Source organism: Lissotriton vulgaris, chromosome 11 (genome assembly GCF_964263255.1).
Source record: "Lissotriton vulgaris chromosome 11, aLisVul1.2, whole genome shotgun sequence".
In the NCBI taxonomy this organism is placed as follows: Eukaryota; Metazoa; Chordata; class Amphibia; order Caudata; family Salamandridae; genus Lissotriton; species Lissotriton vulgaris.
The window spans coordinates 222,093,434-222,119,047 of NC_141699.1; the positions used below are offsets into that span (position 1 = coordinate 222,093,434).

The 25,614-nt window shown below is 43.7% G+C and overlaps 1 protein-coding gene across 2 annotated transcripts in view; it reads left to right on the forward strand.

Annotated features, from left to right (window-relative positions):
* The window catches only part of GRK3 (G protein-coupled receptor kinase 3), a 1,062,914-nt gene that overhangs the window by 571,739 nt on the left and 465,561 nt on the right, over positions 1-25,614 (forward strand). The gene's annotated exons all lie outside the window — the stretch shown is intronic.

Genomic DNA, 25,614 nt, shown 5'->3' on the forward strand with positions numbered 1-25,614 from the left:
TCACGCAAGAAAGTTACCTGCAAAAATCCAACTCTGTAAAGTCCTTGGGCATCACTCTAGAAAAAAACTTGAAATTGAAGGACCATATCAGCAACTCTGTCAAAGTAGCCCTGTACATTCTCTGAAACATCTCAAGAAAATCAAACCTTTTATTCTACCTGATGATTTCAAGATGGTAGTGTAGTCTATAGTCCTCTCAAAATTGGATTATGGCAATGCTGGTTAATGAACAACTCTCCGCTGGCTTAACTACTTCCGGGTCACGGTCATTGAAAATAGTCCCCACCATTCTCCCGGGCACTTAGGTATAAAGTAAAAGGAAAAGCTGGCGCTGCCCACTTGCCTCTGAGGTAAGCCTTCGCTGGTGCTATCTGTGTGTGACCTTCAGATCACACGTTTGTAGAGGGCTCATCCCTTCACACACAGGCCTATACGCTGAGTACTATTGCACAGGGTAGTAGTAGTAGGAATGCGTGATAATTACATCTCTATCAAGTAACACAACCAGCAATGCAAGAGCTATCTAACACAATCCTCAAGAACTAAAAACAAGGTATATGTATGGTCAATTCTTCACAAATATACAACATCACACTGTCTTGCCTATAGTTCATAGGTCAATCAACAGTCACATCTGAGCCTTCCTACCTGACATGGCATCAGATCCAGCAGAAAATCCTGTGTTTCCTCCTGTTCATTGTAAAGAAATGTCAACTAGCAACCGGAAAGGGTGTTCACTTCCCATTCACATTTAAGTGTAGTAAAGAACCAAACGCTTGATTTTCCCTCCTTTTGGCAATACCTGTTACAGTGATTGTTTCTGAGTTAATTGAGAGTTCTTTTTGAGTCTCGCTGCAGCAAGCGTGAGCTGTCTCGCAGACCTCCTGTTAGTAATACTTTAAAAAAAAGTTTATGTACGCAGCAGTACAGAGAGCGAGTGGGCTCTGGGACAACCCCCTTCAGACACTAGCTCTAACGTTTTTTAAGGTTTTCCATTCGTTGATAGGCTGTCCATCTAGTCTAGGGTCTCTGTGGACTATTACATTGTCCCACAGCTCTTTAAAGGGACATCAAGAAGTAGTCCTACTCACGTCGGCTGCATGTCCTATCTGTGAACTCACTTTGGGACCACTCATCACCATTTGTTTTTTCTAGTCCACTCCTGCATTCTTCCCTTTCCTTCTCCTCACCTTCCTTTTCCCTCTCCTCACCTTCCTTTCAGCTCCCACCTTCTTTACGTTTCCTGACTCTATCATCCCATTCACTCCCAACATTCTGTCCTCTATTTTTCCCCATTCTGAAGGCCTCCTTGTTCTTTTGTCTCATTCTCACTTTCAGGATAGGGCACTTTCTTTCTGGGGTAAATACATAAATACTGATAATTTCTACGTGCAAATGCCTAGTACTTATTATACTTATTGCGCACTGTGAGGCAACTCTCTGATGGCACCCTGATCAGCCCTTAACTATCAGCACATCCTTACCTCTACTAGTTTTGCTGGACAACAAGACTTTTTTATTTTCTTTAACTATGTTCTGCCCCAAATCCCTCGATACTGCACTTGAGAGACATGGCCGCAACTCATGAAGCATCAGATAGCCTAAAAATCTCTCTAATAGTGCAAAAAAGGAATTCAAACACAGCCTACTCAAACAACTTCCGAAAAAACTAATAGCTGATACCTACTACAGCAAGAGCAATGCCAACAAGAAAACTGAGTTCGTCTTCTACTCTAAACACCCTGCAAAGCGAAGAAGCATCTTCTCTCTCCACCTAAAAGTTACCAAATCTATCAAAATCCCCTACAGAATTTAACCCACCACATCCCCCTCCCTAACGTTTAGAGGGTAATTAGCCATTTCTATTTTTAGGACAGGGAAAATAATTATACAAGCTATAGACCATAACCTTACCATCTTTGACCGGCACTTCCCATCCCTTCTTACATTAAAACAGCATGGCCTTGTGCCCCAATCTCCCCTCTCCCTTCTACCTCCTACTGCCAAACCTGAACCTTCATGCCTTGTTGACTCCACTGACTCATTACTCACCTTTGTTGAACCCTCTGACACACTAAGCAACTGTGCTGCCACCCTTGACACACGCATTCACCAAGTTATCACTAGATTGACTTCAATGGCATCCACCCTAACCAACGAACTAACAGTAACAAAGCTCACTGACATACACCCAGAACCCAATAACGCCAGCTCCAACTCTAGACCACTCGCCATGGACTCACCTCTCTCTACTAATGTTGACCCTTCTCGGCTCACACAAAATGTCCGCCTCTCCAACCTCAATGACACAGGCCCTCCCTATATTGAAGCTCACTCACCCTCCTTAAACATGAAACCTGATGCCAGACTTGCCCAGCTCCTGAATCGAATAGAGCAAAATTTGATTCCTTAGCTATAGATTTCTCACATGGTAAAAGGACCTTCTGGTCCAGGCCAAGTTAACCCACTACCACACTCCTAGTATGGAGAAGTTGTCTCCAATTATAGGTACTCCAATGATCAGCCAACATCCCTATTGGACCACTATTCCCTTGAGTCGTGCATCCCACAGACCCCACCGAGCTCTCAGCCATGTATCTGATTCGAACGCATACACCTATTCTACGCATGCGCAGACATGAGTGCCGAGAACCACGCCCACTAGCAGAGCCCTCACGGCGGAAGTACGAACAGCTTTTAATCCCGGCTGCATTGACAAACCGGCACCAGCTGTTCCGCGCTAACGTTGGAGCGCTAGACGTGTGGGTAGGTCTTCGTACCCAGGCTGCCCGCACTAGAGGCATCATACCTCACTGGGCAGCCCCAAGGGAACAGACTGCGGGGCCCACTAGGGATACTCCTTGGGTCACCCCGCTAGAGCAGGACCTTCTGGCCTGCCTCCTTACTGACCCAGAGAGGTTGTATCTTTCTCCTCTTATTTTTGTTGTTTTTTGGTCACCGTGTAGTACCGAGCACTTGAGGTCCTGAAGAATTGCCAGTCAGGCAAGAAACATGTCGACCGATTTAGAGGGTTGAGGTAGTCCGCTGTGCCCCTTACAGTCCCTATCTCCCCTCCCACCCTTTTAACAAAGGGAGTCAGCCACGCGAATAAAAGTGTTTGTGGACTGACCCACCTTCTTTTAAACCACCACCCCCTCACGACTACACCTTCACCAGACCCCTCACACGCACTCAACCATTGGCTGGAACAAAAGAACTCCAACAAAGAGCGCCTCTTCGGCGCCCGTCGGGCATTGCAGCGCCAGTCTGACGAGGAGCAGGAGACCAATGATGAAGCATGACATCTAGCTCACTGGGTGTGTGAGGTCTTTTAGTTCCAACAAGGGAACATTCTGTCCCCTGCCTATGCTATCCTCCCTTAAACACACACGTTGTTATCTTCCCCCGGGGAACTTTGTACTTTTGTGATATCAAGTTAACCCACTACCACACTCCTAGTAGGGAGTAGTTGTCTCCAATTATAGGTACTCCAATGATCAGCCAACATCCCTATTGGACCACTATTCCCTTGAGTTGTGCATCCCACAGACCCCAGCGAGCTCTCAGCCATGTATCTGATTCAGAAGCGGAAGCTCTCTTAGAATTTTACATCACTATGACCCAAAATATGGACCACACTCCACTGTCCACTATCCCAGTAATCATGGGCACAAATTGAGTCCCTAGAACGTTCACCTCGCCTAGACCGCTAGCTCAATACACCACTATTCAAACACTACATACCACAAACAACAGTTATAGCCTGCTAACATGCATGCTCCTAAACTTCAGATCAGTAGTTAAACACGCCATAGATATTGCAGAAGCTTTACTGGATAATTAAATAGATATTGCATTCCTCACTGTAACATGTCTCAATAAACACTCAACACCCATTCTAGACCTGATCATTCCTCCCGGCTATACCATCATTTGACAGGAAAGACCAAAGAGATTAGGTGGCGGTTTGGCAACCATACACAAAGAAGGAATCCATCTTGCTACCTTACCGACCTCAAAATGCTCGACTTTCGAATACCTTAGAGTTGAACTTGCAACCAAAGGTACCTTTCCTATCAAAGTTCACAACATCTACCACCCACATGGTGATCGCACCATCTTCTCAAAGGAACTAGTTGACCTAGTAACACGGTTCTCCCTAACAGACTTGAATGACGTTTTTTTGGGTAACTTCCATATTCAATGGAATAACTCAGAAGACACGCTGTTTGTCTCCTTAATAACCTTCTTGAAATAAATGACCTCAAACAACTTTGCAATGAACCAACACATTGTGAAGGCTCCACGCTAGATGCTATAATCAGCAAAAATGATCTGCTCTCACTTTGATCCATCACACTACTACAATACCACGATAATTGATGTCCTTGACCAAGTAGCACAGCTCAAGCTAAAACGATCTAGAAAAATCCTGGTTCAACTCCGATCTGAACAATGAGAGGAGACAATTAGGACAAGCAGAAAGGATATGGAGACAGTACCCTTCTACAGTGCACCCCTCACTCCTAAGATCTGCAAGGCTTTCATAAACTAATTGTTTCTCAAAACCAACACTAGTTACTCATGGTGTGCCCCAAGGCTCAATTCTCTCCCCATCCCTTTTCAATGTCTTCATGGAGCCCATTACTGTTATCCTGAACCAAGCGGGGGTCAAATATCACCTATATGCCGAAGACACACAACTTTACTACAATATTAAATCACCGAGTGACATCATACATCTGAACGAAACACTAATCAAGATACAAACTTTGCTTAACACCAACCACTTAAAGTTGAACCCCCAGCAAAACTGAACTACTACTATTCTCCTTGAAAAACAATCCTCTACCAATACAATATTGGCTCATGAACCTGGATGCCCTAAACTATCCCAACTCTGTAAAGTCCTTGGGCATCACTCTAGAAAAAAACTCGAAATTGAAGGACCATATCAGCAACTCTGCCAAAGCAGCGCTGTACATTCTCTTAAACATCTCAAGAAAATCAAGCCTTTTATTCTACCTGATGATTTCAAGATGGTAGTGTAGTCTCTAGTCCTCTCAAAACTGGATTTTGGCAATGCCATCCTCACACGAACTCAGAAATGCCACCTTACTCCCCCTTACAACAGTTCATAATACAGCTGCCCGGCTACTAACAGGTCTTAAATGATTTGAGCACATCTCACCAGCCCGCAAAAACCTCCATTGGCTTCCCATCAAAGGAAGATGTAGCTGTAAAACTGCTTGCATTACACATAAAGCCCTTCACACTCACAGCCCTAACTACCTTGGATCCAAACTTTCCAAAGCAGGAAGAGCCAGGGCTCTGAAAAGCTCCAACTCACTTCTTCGCATTCCTCCCAAACTGAAAAAGAATCCTCACAAACTAGCTCATTCTCATATACTCCTAGGATCTGGAACTCACTCCCTAGAGATCTCTTCTGCAACCCATCCTTTTCATGCTTCAAATAGACCTTAAATGCCTACTGTTAAATGCATTCTTTAATACTGAGTTACATTTCCACAGATCACACCCAATCCTTCCAGACCCTTTAACCAGGTCATTAGCTTGTTTACACTTCTTCTATGCCATTCTCGACATTAACATGTACTGTGCTAATTGTCCTAACATTGTAACTACCTTGACTGCAGAATGCTTTTCTTGGTCTGTATATATGTATGTACTTCAATTGAACAATCTTGCATTATGTATAAAGTGCTGTGATACCTTCGGGTCTAACTAGCACTATATAAAACGTATAAATAAACAAATAATAAAAAATAGTGCCATCTGAGAATGTTTGGGTGACTTCTTACACCACATACAGGAATGCAGTTAGACCATTGAAAATGACTATAATCATCACAACCTAGATTTAACATGTTTATCTAGGACTTAGTAAACTAGCAGATTGATAGCCTTGTGAAAATGAATATGCAAACTTAGATTGAAATCACATCTTGTGTGTGAGAAATATATTTATACCCTATGCTGTACATTATAAGGATATTGCAAGTCCGATAAGGAACAAGACTTTCTTTATAAGGTTATGGGACTATGAGGTGACTTACAATATCCTTATCATGTATGCCAGGGGTCAATTTAGCCCACACAATACATGGATACATATTTTTATTTTACATGGGATTCTGTAATCCCTGTCTAAGCACCAGTCTCTAATTTCGGCAATTTGTGATGCACCCAGTTGCTGTATATTAAGAAAAGATCTCAGAACTCGACTATTATCAGTTATTACAGTTGAGTTCTGATGTCTGACTGCCTGTTGCCAGAGCCAAAAATACAGGCAAAAGGCAGTTCAGGTCACGAGTGCGTCACATGTCGCCGATTATAAAGGAATTATTTATACGTTCTGTCTTTCTCGCGTACTTTGCAATAGACCGCTACCAACAAGGGAATGGTGCTTTATTTTAAAGTGCTCTTGTGCTCCCACTGATTCATTTTTGCTGCTGTGCAGCCTTGCTCACAAACAAATGGGCTGTATTTAGTTACATCATTTAAAATGTTCATTACTTTCTCTCACATAGAAAGAGACAACAGATTTGATCATTCATTCGGGTGCACATACCCTTGTGCATCTGTAAAACAGCATCTTGCACAACATGTATAAATACATTCATAATAATGCTGAGACCCAATTTAAGGTTTAAATGCATGTAAAAAATAAATAATTAGAATTAAGTTAAAATGAAAGCATTGTATATTCTGTGAGATATCAATTTACACCTTGTACTTAAGCCCCAGTGCTCATATTAGAGTGTGCATTGGTGCAACATACAGATTCATCAATAATGTTCTACTACTGTGAGGCTTTACAAGTGTATTTTGTACCAAACAACCCCTTAAACAGACCTCTAGACATTGCTACTTCACTAGGATGTACACATTAAGCCCAAGTGGGCAAATTACTTTTGTTAACTCCTTTCCTACTACACAATACCAATAGGATAAATAGTGCTAACCAAGAGCTATGTGCTTGTTAAAAACAGTAAGCAAACTCTCAAATACCTCTTAAGAGCTAAATAAGATGAGAAGAGGTAGAGGGGTTTCTACAGGTGCGTATAGGGATCTTCTTCACAATTGAATCCCCAGTGTATTTGTGTTCAATTCGATAATGTAGCTAGATTCTAGTTGTCATAGACCTCTCTCCTTGTCTCCCCTCTAATGCTTCTTGGTGTAGCATCAATCATGAAATATTCCAACAGTTTAGTTATACGTTCAAGTTTCTCTTCAAAATGGCAGGCAACTGGATAGGTCTGGTCTTTGTGCTTTAGCAGAGGTGGCTCATAATGCTTCATGTTGATCTCGAACAGGCAAGGACTGTCAGTTCAGGATCAATACGAAGCAATATGAGTCCCCCCTACTAAAGCAGAAAAAGAAAACAAGAGGTGAATTTAATTGCAAAACCGATCACATGATATATGTACTACAGTGTCCATGCAAATTGCTGTATGTAGGAAGTACTGTACTTCCAGTACATAAAACAATTTTACAGCACCTTCGAGCAATACCACAAGACCTATTCAATTGTCCTCATTTAACAATAGAGCATTCTGATTGGCCCAGGGGGCTTTTTATTTCCTTCGGCAATCTCGCTTCGGCGGGAATCAGACTTCTGTGGCAGCGATTGCTCTGTAGGCTGCCAGCAACATGAGAAAAATATTGGCAGCCATCACAGGACACAGAGGCTTAGCATATATTAATAATGTAAGGGGGAGGGTAGGGATACCCTATGCCCCTAGACCCATGCTTCCCCCAGGGCCAGAAGGAAAAAAAAATGAGGTTTTTGCAATGATCCTGTGCGATTTCCGGCAGGATCATGGCAAAAACAAAATAATTATTTTTTAAATGTATTGGGAGGTTGGCCTGGTTAGGGAACTCCTCCCAAGCCCATTTTATAGATTCCTTATGGGGAGGAGGGAGTGTGGCCACCCTTCCTGAGCCTTGAATGGCTCAAGGGACCACATCCGCTGGGCCATTTTGTTATTTGAAAGGAAGGGAGGCAGCACGGTCCCCTCTCTCTGAGCCTTTATAGGCCCTAGGAACCGAATGCCCTGGGGCTGGCTCAGCGACTCTGTCCCTGGTATCCCATCCCAGAGACACAGTAGTTTCCCTACCCGCACTAGCATGGGCTGGGAGACGTGTTTGCTCCAGTCTGGCAGGAGCATTTTAAAATCTCCTGTTAAATTGGAGCAAGCATGTAAGTTGAGCAGACATATATTCTGTTTCCCTGCCTGTCCCGATACAGGTGGGGAAATAGAACACATATCGCTCCCACTCGGATAGACCAAGCATAAATAGTTGCCTCCTCAGAGTGGGAGCAATGCCGAGAGCCCCCAACAGGTGCTGCATGAGTACCCAGAGTGGGCCCTTAAGCACCCACCTCTCGTCCTGTAGAATGGGGCCCACAGGACCTATGAAGACTCAGGAGGGGGCGTCACATGGCCCCCTCCCCTTTTTTAAATTGATTTGGCCCGGGAGTGTGGCCCCTGGGCTCAAGAAGGCTAGGGGAGGGGGATGCACATCCTCTTCCCCAGTTTAATTCCATTTGGCCCCAGGGCATGGGGTCCTTGGGACCTGTTAGGGCTTGGGAAGGTGAGCTGCATTCCTCACTCCCCTTATATTTTAGCTCAGGGAGATGGGGTCCCTAGGGCCCAAGAAGGCTTGGGGAGGGGGGACACGCATGCCCCCCCCTCCCCTTTTTATTGGAACTGGCCCCAGATGATGGGGTCCCAGGTCAGGAGGGAGGCTGCACTCTTGCCTCCTCCTAATATATACGTTTTGGCTACAGGGTATAGGTACCCTGGGGCCCGAAGGCCAACCCTATGCTGAGCACGCTAAAAGCTGTACACAGTGTGAGGTTGGCAGCCTGCTGGGGGTTTGGCCACAGTGCCTGTTGGCAGGCCAAGCCCAGTGGCCAATCCCCCCACTGAGCACAGCTAAAGGATATTCCCAGCAGGGGGTTTGCTGCCTTCATCGAGGTAAACGCTGGGCCTGGTTGCAGGAACCGGTCACTGCGCACAATTAAAGGTGATGCGTGGTGTGGAATTGTTTATCTGTGTGGGGGTTGGCTGCCTCCAGGTGGATTGGCCAGTGGGCCTGGCCGCAGACCAGCCCCTCTTGCCAACCCCCTGCTGTGCATGGCCGAAGTCCGGCCACATCATGGGGTTGGCTGCCTATGGGGGGGGTTTGCTGCAGGCCCCTTGTCCAACTCCTGCTATGCACAGCTGTATGGTAATAAAATATTACTTAATATAATAAAATAGAAATTCACTGAAAAAACAAAGGTTTAAGTACTGTTATAGTTAAGTGTGATAAAAAGATCTGTTTTTCTTTTTTTTTTAAACCCTTGGAAATCCACAGAAACAAATAAAGATTAAAGCAATGTTATAGTTAGGTGAATATGTCAGTGACAACATCAATGTTTTGAACAAAAAAAACCTGCAGAAATTCTCCAGTTATAGCTAACTATAACTTCTGCCCGACAATGACATGTTCTATAACATAATTTATGACATCACTGAAAACCTTTCAAATAACATTATTGATGACCTCATTGAAGACATCATCCAATGAGTTTGTTGGTTATGTTTTATAGCTTACATAGTGGCGGGTAACTCCCGTATTACTCTTCTACCTAATTTTGTTCAGCCTGTGTACAGCTAATGGGTATAAGTGTTTACAAAACACATGTGCTCCTCATGCATCAATGTTTGTAGTGGTACTGAACATATTAAAAAATGTTTGCATTCAGGACTAACTCTGTGTGCACCCGCTCCTAAACCCCCTTACATTACCCATACCTGCCTTTACCACTACCCACCCCAAACCATGTAAAATTAATATTTACTGTAATTGTTTTCTTTTTTTGGAGGAGAAATCTTCCCTTTAGTTTCAATTTACTCTTAACCTTCCTTTACACTAGCACCCCTAAACCCTAAAAATAATATTCAAATGCCTTTATTTCTTTTTTTTTGGAGTAGAAATCCCCTCTTTAGTTTTAATTTACTCTTGAACTCCTTTTACCACTACCCACTCCTAAACCTTAACATTACCTGTAGCTCCCTTTACCAATACCCACCCCTAAATTCTAAAGTTACCCATACCCTTCTTTACCACTACCCACCATTAAACCATAAAAATAACTTTACCTTCCCGTAGGAAAGTACAATCTGCTTCTATGGTTACCCCACTTTTTGCTTGATTTAATGCTGTTTCTGACTATTCTGACTGGGATCCTGCTAATCAGGACCCCAGTTTCTCTGCTTTGTTCCCTAAATTTTTATGGTAAGTACTGAGGTCCATTTCCGATTGGATGCTGGGGTACCCTTATAAGTCTCTAGTATATGGTACTAAGGTACCCAGGGCATAGGTACCCCAGAGGTCCCCCATAGGCTGAAGCATGTATTATGCCACCTATGGGAGACCATTCAAACTTTCCCTACAGGCCTACCATTGCAGCCTGCTTAAGCTGGTGCTAGCAACACTTACGAAAGATATAGGTTTCCCTATATCTAGGGTCACTGCACTTAAAACCTATAAGATACCCCTACAGCATTCCTTTTCAATCCTGAAGGCAGGGTGCTCGGGTCTAAGTGTGAGGGTGCCCCTGCATGGGTAGGACACCGCTACAACCTTCAGGGCAATTCTCCCAGGTTGTGAGACATCCATAAGAGGGGCACAGCGTCATTACGCGATGACCATCTTGAAAAGGGCTGTAACAAACCCTGCCATGTTTGGTATCAAACATGTTGGAAACAGTGTGGCTGGTATGATTCCAAGCACTGTAAAGGCCCTCTATTACGCCCTCAGTGCTCCTGGTACCAGTCTTCTTGACCCGGACAGCACAACATGGCTGCCGCCGACCAGAGTCATGATTCTGCCCTCCTGCTGCTGAGCCAAACTAGAGCAGGGGAAGATAGAACAATTGACATCCGGTCACAGGGAGGTGTGACCGCCTCCCAGACAGGGTTTAGTGTATTGGGACAGGGTGGGAGCGCTTGCCAGCGCCACATAGTCTACGTGCAGGGCACATTTGGTGCTGTCCATGCATAGTCCAGTACAAACCAATTCAGGGAGTATCCCCCCTTGTCCAACCCTCCTTAGGAAGGGACCCCTGGATCCTCCCAATTCTTTACTTTGGGTTTTCACGGGCTTACCTGAGAGTGGGTCCCTAGATTCATCGCCTTTGATACGGTCGAACACGGCAGGCTCCTGCAGCGGTTGGCGGAGGTGGGCCTACAAGATATAGCGCTTGGGTGGCTGCAATCTTATTTGTCTAACAGGTCCCAGAATGTGGCACTGGGCGCCTTTGTGTCCAAACCCAGGAGGCTGGACTGTGGGGTGCCTCAGGGTTCGGCACTCAGTCCTCTGCTTTTTAATGTGTATCTTGCCCTGCTCTTCTCGTTAATAGCTAGCTAGGGTGTCACGGCTATTTCATATGCCGATGACTCCCAGTTAGTTTTTCCCTACTCAGAGGTGTCAGAGGCGGCATTTGCTAATTTTAAGGGGTGCCTTCGCGATGTAGCTAGTTGGATGAACACCAATAAATTGAAGCTGAACGCGGGGAAAACAGAGGTCATCTTCTTTGGGAAGGGCCCCCCCCCCTGCGGATCTTTGGTGGCCGACAGAAATGGGCCTGGCACCTACCCCCAGCACTAAGACCAAAAATCTGGGGGTGAAGTGGGATGACAGCCTTTCCTTCCTACCCCACATCCAACAAGTAGTCAGAGGGTGCTTAAGCAAACTGAGGAAATTAGTAAGCATGGGCGGAAAATCCGTTTCGCTTGCGGATTTTGCGGATTTTGGGTAAATTCGCAATCCGTGAACTCTCGCGAATTTACCGAAAATCTGCAAATTCGCACGCAGCGGATTTTTTTGCTTGGTGATACAATATTGCGGCGTGCGGCATTCACTTACCTTCATTATTATTATTATTATTAAAGGGGTTTGTAAAGCGCCTGGTGACGCCTCCCGGCGTGTCCCCGCGCTATGGAGAGAGAATGTTAGGAGGAAGGACAGGACCACTACGAAGTAAATAAATGGGTTTTCAGCATCTTTCTAAAAGAGGCCTCATTCGATTCTAGCCTAATGTTCGTGGGGAGTAGATTCCATTCAGCGTTTGCCGAGTAGTTTTTCTCGATATTTTACGAGTGCTGCGCCATTTTGGATCTTGCTGCGGGATCCCGCGGGAGTTTGGCGACGCATCGCGAGTGTTCGCAATTGCGAACATGTAGATGCGGCGGGCAGCAACAATCTCGCACTCGCGAAATTACAAAATTTGCAATTCTGCACAAGAAATCCACCAGCAAGCAGCATAAATCTTCTGAAAATGATCATTTTTATCAGAATAACTCCTCAGGTTGACATTTGCCTGCACTTTTTTTTTCAAAGGAGTCCATTTGGGGGGGGGGGAGGAAGTGCCCCACAGAAAAACAAGTTTTGCAAAACTGAAAGCACTCAGCAGGTGCAAAAGTTCAAACTCATCATTAGTAACCATTCCCTGTAGTGCTTCCTGAGGGGCCCCTCCAGAGTTCAGTTGCCTACTTGCAACTATTCTATGACCCTGCTCTGACCCTCACAGCAGGCTCATAGAATAGCTACAAGTAGGCCACAAAGGTCCTGGGAAAAAAATTTGCACTGCAACAGAAAGCAAATTACAGATAAGGAAGCAGGTGCCAGACAGGAAGTTTAAATTCAGTGACACATTAATCAACCCCAAATTAATTCATGTCAGTTGAAGCAGGGGAGGTGTGCTTGCTTTTCCCCCCCATAATCTACAGTGATGAATCAGAGAGTGGCAGTGATGTACCAGAGGGTGGCATGGGTGAACCAGAGGATGGCAGTGGTGAAAAAGAGGGTGCTGTGAACCTGTGATGATGAACCAGACGTAGAAACAACAAAGTCGCGACCGTTGCGAGCCGACAAGTAAGTTCGCAATTGCGAACTGGTACAAAACCCTTGCAAACTGGCAGAAACCCTTGCGAACACAAAAAAAAATCTTCAAATTCGCGAGAGTTTGCGGATTTTGCGGATTGCGAATTCGCAAATACGCAAATTCGCGAACGCCAGATTCGCAAAATTCGCCCATGTTTAGAATTTACGGAAATTTCTCCGGCTCCTCCCGAAAGGATGCCCAAAAACGGTAATCCATGCTACGGTCACCTCTATGCTGGATTATGCCAACGGCCTCTATTTTGGCCTTCCAAAATACCTGATCCAACGGCTCCAAACCGTTCAGAACGCGGCGGCGAGGCTGATAACGCACATCCCGTTCAAACAGCAGGTCTCGCCACATCTGCACAGGCTACATTGGCTACCGGTAACAAGTAGGATTAAATTCAAGGCTCTGACACTGGCCTTCAGAGCCCTACACGGTACATGCCATCTTTACTTAAAAACTCGACTCCCGAGATACGCTCAGGTGAGACTCCTTCGCTCAAATTCCCTGCTTCAACTTCGCGTCCCACGAGTCAGACCGGCTCGTTTGAGGGGCAGGACTTTTTCGGCCAGCACGGCGAAGCTGTGGAACAACTTGCCACCGGCCCTGTTGCGTGCTTATCTAGGTTCCTGATCGATACTGTGACCTTATGCCCCTATTCGGCTATAAATCCATTTATTCCCTATATTGGCATAACCGTTCAAGTGCGATTTTCTGAAAAGTCATCTCTGGCCTCACACGAACAGAGCCACATTCCAGCATGACTCTCTGCTACTTCCTTTGCGACCAATTAGTGCAATGACAGAGCAGCAGTCACTATCTGATATTCCTAGATAACACTCCGAGTTCTTCAACAAGATAAAAACTTAGCAAACCTGGAAATCCCCGCTTGCTATGTTTTGATTAGTAATGGAACTCTAATGAGCAACTGATAACTGTCACTTCCTAGTGACATCTTTAATTGACGTCTTATGTCCAGCAAACTTGCGTCAAACCCGGCACCTGTCAGGTATAAATATTACCAACGTTGCCTTAAGCAATGAGCGAACCTGTTGCTGATGCCAGCTGCCTGCATGACCCCGTGTTGGTAACAACTAGCACTCTGTCGCTGCAGCCTGCTATCCTGTGGTGGTGAAGCTACTGATTACCATTATCGCCGCTACAGCGCGAACTGTGGTTCAGTACGCTTGAGGAGCCGTGCAGCCGTCCTCTGCGAAGACATCCAGCCCAGCTGCCCGCGGACGCTGTCACCCCTCCTTCCTCGACGCGCTGAGAGAAGCCGCTGCATTTCTCGTGCAGAGAAATCCAGTCCCGGCGCTTCCGGTTTACCCTCGCGGGTGACTGGGATATCGAGAGAGACCCCTGAAGGAGATACCAATCCTCCATCATTCTATTCAGAGGTATGGTGTTGACTAAACCCTTAGAAGAGAATTCTTGAAACAAACCTTGGCAAAACCAACTTAACTTAAGCTACTTACTTACTCCCCCTTCTCACGTGTTAGGCTTAGGTCAGGCACACTGGGGTAGGCTTAGTTAGAAGCACCAGTTGAGTATGTTAGCCTAATGTATATATGACTGTATATATGTTTTATTACTTTTAAACCATTGTATGGCTAAGAAACCATATCAATGCTTTTACAGTTCTATTTCGCAATACTTATCTTACTGTACATACTTTTTATAATAGCAGTTATTGCAATTGTGGCAATACATTTCTCTTGTACGAGAAGAAAGACTGTTCAATAAATGTTAACCCTTTATTGATAAACGCCCGTCTCTCTATTCTCTACATACTGTGAAAGTAAACTGCACTAGACTGACTGAGTGAAATCTATGTCTATTGTTTCACACGACCCTAGAGATCGACTCTTGATCTGAGGAGCAAAGTTGTCATGTTGCACGGTTGTTGGAAAGCTGAATCCCTTCTTGTCTGTGCCAAGGAAGCTGATCACTTCCTATGCAGAGAAGAAAGTTTCCAGTGACCTCTGAGCTAGTTGGTAACACAACCCAATTAAGTTTAGCATAGTCAGTGGAGGCCTGGAATATCCGCAGTTCCACGTCGATACTACTGTTTATGTTATTCCAATGCGCAGGGCCTAGTGGGAAACTAGGAACTACACTACATGGCGCCCAACGTTTGGTAAGGCGATAAACTAACGTAAGACTTGTAGAGTAACTCAGTCGTGCATATTTCACACCCCTTTCTCCCGTAAATACTCCAATAGACGTCTGGAGTGGGTGAAAGGTTAAAATCCGCCCGACCTTAGTAGGAAGAGATTCCTATGTAAAGCTCTGGTTTATTCAACGTTGAAGGATACAGTGTTCCAAAATATTGTGCATCTAATCTTTGTCTCCTTGGAGACCTACTCTGCAAACCTCGCATTCTTACAATGCCAGAAAACGGAACCACTGGGGCCGCAGTAGATGCGACTCAGCAAGGTCCCGAATACACAGACCCGGGTGCTATTATCATCCCGGTCCAGTTAAGAAGATCTATAACTTTAAAACTTATAGAAAACGGACTGCCACCTCAAGGTGGTACAGTAATTTTCGTGATAGAGGCTCACGAGTATCGGCAGACAGAGGTATTCTATTCATGGATAAACTTTCCAGCGGTAAACGCGATAACACAAGAGTTTCACTATTACAAAATAGAGGAACCTCCGGGAGAGTACGCTCCTTTCGAGGAGGTTGAAATCCCACTTAAATTTCAAGAGCACCTGCTCTGGTTTAATGGCGCCCTAAAACACAATGATCACATAACTAGGCTCGGTCCACTAGGTAGACCAGGAGCCACGTGGCCGGTTCTAGCCAGCTACACACCACATCCTGACATTGCAAAAATGTCTAGAGAAGAGCTGTTAGCACAGCTAAACACATTAATAAAAATACATAGGCAATTAGTCCAATATGTAATACGGACTGCAACAGTCCAGCCAGCTGTTAATACACCACAGCTGACCCCTCATCAGGGGAACACAAATAAAATTACACCACAGAACATACAGTCATGTCTTGGTAAAACACCCGTAAAACGGGAACAAATTCCTTTCTGGTTAGCCCAGAAAATCACTCAAATAGAGGCAGTATTTCCTGATACTACCCCTATTGAGAAACACAGAATCTTGACCATCTGCCTTCCTATGGGAATCGCACCACACGTGGAGGACTGCGACACTTGGGGTACAGTCTTTGCTTCCATTTACACAAAAACACACGGTGTTCCGTCTATGGCGGTAATACCAGACGTGCTAAAACAGATTCAAAATGAATTCGGTCCAGAGCCCGCTTTAAATCTAGGTATGAAATTACTGAAAGACTTCAAGCAGGTCACGGCTATATTATTAGCCAATGTAAACGGAGAAGCAGCATCTGTGGCGATTCGCCAGAAGTTAAGGGAAACCGATATAAAAGATCCTGTTGAGCTTGCAAAAATCATAGAAAAATGCTATGAAGAATTAGGTAGAGACAGCTTGGGTGGAAAACCAGTAAAGCCCCAACTGCTCGAAAATCCTGAAAAATTATTTATTAAAAATAATTCAAACACTCCTAAAAAGAGCTGGGATGGAAATAAACAATCCACTCCCAAGGAAAAAGTTTTCCAGTCCAGAGGAAGGTCTCCTCGACGGAGGGAAAGAACTCCGACTCGAGAACGCCAGTCTCCCCAGAGGGAGCCCTCTGAGAAAAGATATAACCTTAGAAATAGGGATAATATAAAAAAACCTGATAGATATCAAAGTATTGATACACGTCCCTCTCGATCTTTTCCACAGAATTCGGAAAGAAGAGGACGGTCAGACCCAGGAGAGCACACCAAGTCCAAAGACAAGGAACCTGCTCAAAATAAGAAATCTCAATTTCAGAAAAAGAAGGTAGCCAGTATTAGAGTAATCAACCATGCCGAGAATACTGAGGACACAGTTGAAAAACGGGGAGTGGGCATTGACAATGTTGGACAGTGCAGCAGAAATCAGTATAGCGCGCAAGATCTTGATGAGTCATCTGGAGACAGTGGACACGAATGAATACATTCAAGTTGAAACTGCCGACGCCAGACTTAGCGAGCCCCATAAAATATACGAAATAACATTGCGTATAGAGGGTGATAAGACTAGGAAAATTAAGGGTCTATTTTGGGATAAGCTCTCAAAAGGCTATGATATTCTGTTAGCTGAAAAAGATTGGCCCCCGGAGTTTGTCAGGGAGTGCCCTCGTGGCGAAGAAGTGATTATGCCTGCCTTCTCGAATCACATACCGATTCACAAAAAATACACATATGCAAGGAAATGGGCTGTAGCCCAGGCACCTGCATTGTATAAAAATCATGTAGGATGGGATGAGGATTCACCGCCTCACAAAATCCAACTAAAAAGTGAACCAACTGCCCAACGGCAGTATCCCATAAAGCAAGAAGCTAAAAAACAGGTCAGGGAGATCTTAGATCAACTTGAGTACCAGGGGGTGATTGAAACATGCACCTCTCAAATGAACAATCCTTTGTTTCCTGTCTCCAAGCCAGACAATTCATATCGTCTAGTTTTGGACTACAGACACCTTAATACATGTTGCAAAACTTTTGCAGTACAAAACTCGCATAGTGCAGCCCTAATGAATAACATAGTTAGGAAAAAATACAAAACGACATTAGACATTTCTAATGGTTTCTTTTGTCAAAACATTGCACCTGAAAGCAGATACTTGACCGCTTTCTCCGCATTTGGGTCACAGAAAAAATTCTGTCGACTCCCACAGGGGTTCAAGAACAGCCCAGGACTATTCTCAGCCAGGGTAACAGAGTTACTACAAATCTATGATGATGAAGCATTATCTTACGTAGATGATATTTATCTCACAGACGACGACTTGGATACTCACTTGAAAAGAGTGAACACCATTATACTTGGGTTCGCAGCAGAGGGTTACAAATTCAACTTTAAAAAGTCCCGAATTGCCCATCTGACAGTACTGTTCTTAGGGTACGAATTATCAAGTGAAGGGAAAAGCCTAGCGGACAACTTCTTAGAGAAGTGCGCTGTACTCCAAGCTCCAAAAACGCTGAAGAATTTACAATCAATACTAGGTTTTCTGAATTTCGGAAGAACTTACATCCTAAATTACGCAGAGAGGGTTAAACCTCTCTACGAACTAATAAAACCTGATTTAAAACAAATCAATTGGACTCAAAAACACACAGAAATTTTGAGATCACTGCAAACAGACATGTTAGCAAAAACTAAATTAGATACACGTGACAACACACGTGATCTTGTAATCCGAGTCATCCCAGGAAGATGCGGATTCACGTACCTAACCTCTAATGAGGGAGAAAAGGTACCAATAGCTTACAAATCACATTTGTACACAAGGGCTGAAATAAAATTCAGTTCAACGGAGAAAATTCTAACTGCGGTTCAGACTGCTGTAGCGAAAGAAAGGCCCCTAGCACAAGGTAAACGAATAATAATCGTAACACCTATACCGGCTTTAGAAGCGGTAACTAAAGCAAGCATTCCTAATGCTAAAGCTTTGCATCCGAGATGGATTCAGTGGGTTAATTCTCTGGCTGCAACAGACGTAGTTTACGAATTTGATCCTAACTTAAAAACACAGGAATTTTTACAATATGAATACGAATGTCCTCTGCCAATTGAAATCCTGCCTCTCGAAGAATACGGAAGTATTATATATACTGACGGATCAGCACAACCCGCAGTTGGGGGTAAGCAAGCTTACAGTGCTGCGTGCGCGATTGTTAAAGGTCGCTGGCACAAAGGAAAATTTAGACCATTGGTCACTAAAACACAATCTCTAGGAGATTGCTCGGCTCAACGAGCTGAATTAGTAGCATTTAAGATGGCGCTAGAAAATACTGATCGCGAATTCCCCACACTAATAGTGTGCAATTCTTTTTATTGCGTACAATCTTATAATGAATACTTGCAGAATTGGGTGGAAAATGGTTTCAAAGATGCAAAAGGTGGCACAATAAAGCATAAAATGCTTTGGGAACAGGTAGTTCTTTTACAAAAAGAACTACAAAAGACTCACGTGATACATACACTGAGTCATCAACGTGATGGCGTTCACGTTGCAGGGAATTCATTGGCTGATGAAGCCGCGAAGGCAGCTGTGCAAACGGCTTCCGTAGCTGCGATTACTCGGTCACAAACAAAAATAGACAGCGATGTTCTACAAGCTGTCAGTGCGTCAGTAAAAAATGATAAGAAAACACTCCCAAAAGGCTTTCCTGAAAAGTACTTGTACTTAACGGATACAAATAATGTTCCTTTTGCTCGAATCCCTGGAGTGGGGGATAGAGTAATTCCAAACAAGGAACACAGACTAGGACTAATAAAAGCGGCACACGAAGGGCTTGCTTCTGCACACGCTGGCGTTTCCGCAACAGTATCACTATTAAAACAGAGATATTGGTGGCCTCGCTTGAGAATACAAACTAAAAAGTATGTATTAGAATGCGACATATGCCAAAGGATAAAAGTATCAACAGTGAAACGACCAGCGCAGACACCCCTCCTCATCTCGGATAAACCATTTGCATGCGTTTACCTGGACCACTGTGGTCCCCTACAAAGGGACGGTAACTATAGATATATCATGGTAGCAGTGGATTCCTGTACGAGGTTCATATGGATGTGGCCCCAGCGCTCGGCTGATGCTAGAACGGTTATAAAAGATTTGCGAGTCTTTATCGGCACATACGCAATTACCACGTTCCATTCTGACCAGGGTCCTGCTTTCAGCTCTCGAGCTTATAGGGAGGCCATGGCCAGCATGGGAATTGGGTTGCGGTATTCTTGTCCGTCGCATCCCGAAGGGAATAGTGTGGTAGAAAGAAAAAACCGTGACATAAAGCAATCTATAACAGCGAAGGTATTAGGTTCAGGCGCTGGGTGGGTCAAACATTTAATAAGTGTCCAGACTAGTCTTAACAACATGCCAAGAAATTCTCTAAAAGGTTTCAGCCCATACGAACTATTGTTCGGAATTAGAATGAACGTTCAGGACCTCGATAGTCAGATGTCAGTGGTACAAGCAGAAACAAAGCAGTTTGAAGTAAAAGACCGTTTGGCTGTTTTACAGGAACTGAATGAAACAAGAAAATCATTAAGCAACATAAAGTTAAAGCAACAGCCAAGTACCACTGACGAGGCACCACCCGCAACAGCCCCAGCAAGGCCTGTCTGGATTCCAAAGATTGGGGATCTAGTCAGAGAAAAGATCGCGGTTAAGAAGGAATTTGGGCCTTCTTACAGAAAAGCAGTACCTGTCTTAGCAGTCACCGGAACAAGATCAGTTGTGCTACCGCCCCTTGCTGGTAAAAAGGAGAACAGAGTCGTGTCTATCGATCTGGTAAAACCACAAGCATGTGGCCTATAATCAACAGTAGGCCCAGTGGACTCCCAAGAAACAACAGAATACCCAAACTTGCAACAATCCAAGAGGTTCAAACTGAAAGACTAATCACATTCGATCAGCCTGCAGTGCACAATGAAGGACTATGCAATACAGCCATGGAACTCGTGCCTCTTGAAACACAGATTGAAACAGTTCGTCAAGAAACAACGCCAGTCTACACTAATGTGGCATCAGAAAGTGCTACCGAGAGACAGATTGAAAGAAAAATCCCATCAATTGACAGAACTGCCTCTGGTTATTTCATCAACTTCGACAACTTCTCTGAAGATTTAAATGACCCCGAAGTGATGCCAGAAACAAAAAAGTCTTTTAAAGAAATAGCAACGGAACTCTTTCATCAACTGAAGGAAATCTACCTAATTTCCCCTTGGCTAGAGTTCTGGTTTGGTCTAGGTGTATTTTTCCTCCTGCTTTGGCTCATCATGGTACTGTGTTTGGGAAAATTCATTGAGGGAAAATATATTACAATGGACACAGCAAGTCAGAACATCAACCTAGTCCTGAAACCACACAGATCATCCCACGTGAAGAAAAGAGAACTGTCAACAGTAAATGTCACAGCAATTCCAATACCTGGTGGGGTAGTATGGGAGAAAACAGACTATGAGATCTATGGTCCGGTCGAAATCCTGAAGTATCCTCATCAACTAAAGGTTTCCTTAAGTGACTTTGTGACACCAAGTACATTCTCTGATGATTGGGACTTTAACAGTATTAATGACATGATGTCTGATTTAGTAATGTCAGCTAGATTCACAGATCATGATTATTTACAAGGTTCATCTAGTTATGAGCAGTTATTCTGTTACACCCATTATGGGGATCATTACTTGCATAAATCTGCACAGCCTAGAAATGTTTTTATGTATAATCAATGGGAACATTGTTCTACACCACCTAAAAGCAGTTCTAAAGCATTTTTTGAGAAATTCAAATACTTCTCAGGGTTTAACACCAGTGATGCAGAAACGTTTTATTATAAACTGTTAGATAAAACAGGAATGAAAACGATGCTGACAAATTCTAAATTGATATATTCAGAAGCATTTTATGACAAAATGATGACATTTGGTTTTGATTATTGGAAAAATAATATTGAAACGAAAACAATTTGGGGTACAAAAGATTGGCAGGTGCAAGGCATAGAAGCACTGTTTAGAACCTGCATGATACCAGAACAAATGTTATTTTTAAATGACACTGTACACCAAACATCTTGTCTTGGCCTAGCTAAGAACAAAGAACTTAAAACACCGTCTATACCAAAGCCATTACCTGAAAATACAACAGCTGATATTGAGTTAGACGTGTCACACATTTTAAATTTCAACAGAACACATCCTGATTGGAAAAAGTGGTTAATCTGGCCTACAGACACAAATAGCTGTCAAGATAGGTTCCTGAATAAAACACAGGGGTTAAAAATGACCAGATTAGACTCAAGATATTCCCAGAGACAACATCCAGGAATTATAACAACATACAGTGTAGGGAAACTCTGCCTGGAATGGCTAACTACATCCACACTAGCTGAAATTAAGCAACACTTGTCTTTATTAAAAGATGGTGCTGATTTGCGCGACTTCATTCTTGGACCACGCAAACAGCGTCAAAAGCGTTTCATAGCGACCAGTATCTATGCTGCTTACAACGAGGCTTGGAAAGTAAAGCAAATTGAAACTGCTGAAAAAATACGAGAAATTGATCGTATTAATTTGGAGAAATCACTTTCTGTAGTAGACAATGGGTTAATGACTCTGTCTTCCAGAATATATTCTTTGGACAATATTGTATCCTCTGCCTTTGATGTGATAGACAGAGATTTGCTAATGTTACAACATGGCCAGTCTCAATTACGCTCTATTATAGAATTAGGCTGGACGCTGCAAAATCTTCGTTCAGGCTATGTGCCTTGGCGTTTAATCAACACGACGTCATTATTTTCCATTTTTAACCTTACTGATAAACAGATCAGTTTGGCACAGAAAGGAGCAGACTATACAATCTTGAGCATCGAGAAACTCGAGAGATTACCATTGACAATGTCAGAGAGTCCTGTCATTGAATGGATAATACACGGAATTATCACAATTCCGATAACAACTTTCCGATTTCATAAATGCCTTGAGTACATACCTGCTGGCCAATATGAACAATTGGGTAAGGGATATGTAAAATCCGAATGGAAATTACCATACACTCATTCTTGCTATAGTGACAGCGACAAAAATGTATTTCTTAGTGGTGAGAACTGTAAACACTCACTAAGCGGTATACTTTTGTGTCAGGGTATTAATTTACACGGAGCATGTGATGGAAATTCAAACAACCTCTCATGCCACCAGCTAGTCACACCTGCAACTCAGATAGAGCCCTTCTTTATGCAACTCGCAAACGGGAGTTACATTCTTAGAACGGATCACAGGTGCTGTGGCCTCGCGCCAGGGAAAAGTTATCTAGTACAAGTAACGTCCATGGTCAAATGTTGCATGCAAGCATTGTTCCCGAGCGGGCCTCCAGACATAGTGACTCCCCTCTGGCCTCGTCTGAATCTCTATTCTATACGAATTGATACATTAAGCAAAATGAAATCTGTGCTTTTACAGACAACAGTGCCTATAACGTCATCTAAAGAGACGTATGATCTTCTAGTCGCAAGGACGGCTACTGAGGTCCATGACCTTTTATCAACAAATTGCCCCGTGCATTTCGTAGAAATGTTCAGCCAACTCCTTAACATGTCTAGTGCTACAAGCATCCCAGGCATATTTAAGACAGTCTTTACGGGACTGCTAACACCCTTCCAGGCAATTTTGGGAATCTTTCCTAATTTTGTGCACTCCATCTTTGGTGGTATTCCACTATTTTTGGGACTCATCGCAGGGATTCTATTTTTGACCATCCTGCTACGTTATGGCAAGCCTCGGCTCAGACATAGCTCCCATGGGAATGGAAGAGACAATCCTAGCAATGCGCTACAGGGACAGGATAACTAACGTCCTTGGATTGGCCAGGCTGAGAGATCTAAACATGACCTGGTTCCTTTCATTCAGACCGATATGGCAAAATTGCATTTTACCTGTGCTACGGTGTATGCTTTGCGGCGATGAATGCGTGTTGGACATCTGTCTTTCACTTCCATCAGCAGTACCAATGGACGTCGATACTTTGCTAAGTCCAATAACGGCTCACGCATTGTGTTGTCCCCAGCGGCTACCAATCCTGATGACGGCATTCGTGGAGACTCCTGTACTACAGCCAAGTGGTAACAGTGGAGCGAGTGACAAAAGCAACATCATCCAGGTACAACGTTCTGTGAGCATTGCTGGTCCTGACTTCGATGACAGCAATCATTCTCACACCTGCCAAGTTTCAGCGCTATCTAACTTGGTTGAACTATCACCTGATTTTGTAGACCAATTCTTTGCGAGCCTGTCTGATACGATGTTCTCACCCATAGAGAAACAATAACTTTTGAGAAGCTTTCCGACACACAGCGTTCCCATGAACTCTGAATTCGGCCTTCAGTTTTGATCAACAAAAACTGCCAGGAGCTCTGGAAATCTATTTTCTTTGAATTGGACAATTTTTTCTAATATTGACCTTTTTTGGCACGAACAATTCTTTGCTTAACGTAAAAACTATTCTTAGAGAACAGAAGCTTCACACTTCTATTTCTAAACACATCTAGAGACATAACAACATAACACCAGCCTCTAGCACACATGTTATTACAATGCATTTTTATGTGATGATTTATCTCGCATTTCTTCTGTCAGAGATACTTCATGTGTAATTCCTTTTGCATAATCGTTCATTGACTTCATATGCAATAATTTTTTGAATGATTACTATGCTTTAAAAAAACGTACAGTACCTAAATTCCATGTATTGCAAGTACGCCTATTTCGAATGCATTTATGTATTTTGGGGTGGGCAATGTTACACATACATCTAATTGCTTAGTTTTAGTAATTTTGATGGACATGTATACGTGGAGTGGGTGTTGCGTGCTTATCTAGGTTCCTGATCGATACTGTGACTTTATGCCCCTTTTCGGCTATAAATCCATTTATTCCCTATATTGGCATAACCGTTCAAGTGCGATTTTCTGAAAAGTCATCTCTGGCCTCACACGAACAGAGCCACATTCCAGCATGACTCTCTGCTACTTCCTTTGCGACCAATTAGTGCAATGACAGAGCAGCGGTCACTATCTGATATTCCTAGATAACACTCCGAGTTCTTCAACAAGATAAAAACTTAGCAAACCTGGAAATCCCCGCTTGCTATGTTTTGATTAGTAATGGAACTCTAATGAGCAACTGATAACTGTCACTTCCTAGTGACATCTTTAATTGACGTCTTATGTCCAGCAAACTTGCGTCAAACCCGGCACCTGTCAGGTATAAATATTACCAACGTTGCCTTAAGCAATGAGCGAACCTGTTGCTGATGCCAGCTGCCTGCATGACCCCGTGTTGGTAACAACTAGCACTCTGTCGCTGCAGCCTGCTATCCTGTGGTGGTGAAGCTACTGATTACCATTATCGCCGCTACAGCGCGAACTGTGGTTCAGTACGCTTGAGGAGCCGTGCAGCCGTCCTCTGCGAAGACATCCAGCCCAGCTGCCCGCGGACGCTGTCACCCCTCCTTCCTCGACGCGCTGAGAGAAGCCGCTGCATTTCTCGTGCAGAGAAATCCAGTCCCGGCGCTTCCGGTTTACCCTCGCGGGTGACTGGGATATCGAGAGAGACCCCTGAAGGAGATACCAATCCTCCATCATTCTATTCAGAGGTATGGTGTTGACTAAACCCTTAGAAGAGAATTCTTGAAACAAACCTTGGCAAAACCAACTTAACTTAAGCTACTTACTTACTCCCCCTTCTCACGTGTTAGGCTTAGGTCAGGCACACTGGGGTAGGCTTAGTTAGAAGCACCAGTTGAGTATGTTAGCCTAATGTATATATGACTGTATATATGTTTTATTACTTTTAAACCATTGTATGGCTAAGAAACCATATCAATGCTTTTACAGTTCTATTTCGCAATACTTATCTTACTGTACGTACTTTTTATAATAGCAGTTATTGCAATTGTGGCAATACATTTCTCTTGTACGAGAAGAAAGACTGTTCAATAAATGTTAACCCTTTATTGATAAACGCCCGTCTCTCTATTCTCTACATACTGTGAAAGTAAACTGCACTAGA